Genomic DNA, 560 nt, shown 5'->3' on the forward strand with positions numbered 1-560 from the left:
GAGCTTTCTCAAAGCTTCTCTTCATATACTGGAAGCAGGCCACACCCTGAAGGCAACTAATTAGCTGCTCATGGATTATAGCACATCCAATCTCATCATGGAGAATAACTACATTCCGCTGCCCAGCCACTCAAAACCATGGCCCAGCCAAGTTGACACACACCCTTAACTACCACACTTGATAAAGTAGAGGGTTGGCAAAAAAGGGGAAGACCCTCAATGAGATTAATTGACAGTGGCTGCAATGATGGGCTCAAGCATAGCAAGGATTGTGAAGATGGCGCAGGACTGGGCAGTGTTTCATTCTGTTGTACACAGGGTTGCTACGAGTCAGAGCTGACTTGAAGGCACCTAACAACAATAACAACCCTATTATATAAGGTCACTATGAGTCAGAATCAATTTGAGCACCTAACAATAACAACAGAGTAGAACTTCTCCACATGGTTTTCTTGGCTGTAACCTTAATGGAAACAGATCACCAGGTCTTTCTTGCATGGAGCCCACCTTTAGGTGAGCAGCAAACTATTTCCACCCCCTAGGGGATACATATATCTTAA

Source organism: Orycteropus afer, unplaced genomic scaffold (assembly GCF_000298275.1).
Source record: "Orycteropus afer afer isolate SDZICR_OR568_19922 unplaced genomic scaffold, OryAfe1.0 scaffold00054, whole genome shotgun sequence".
Taxonomy (NCBI): Eukaryota; Metazoa; Chordata; class Mammalia; order Tubulidentata; family Orycteropodidae; genus Orycteropus; species Orycteropus afer.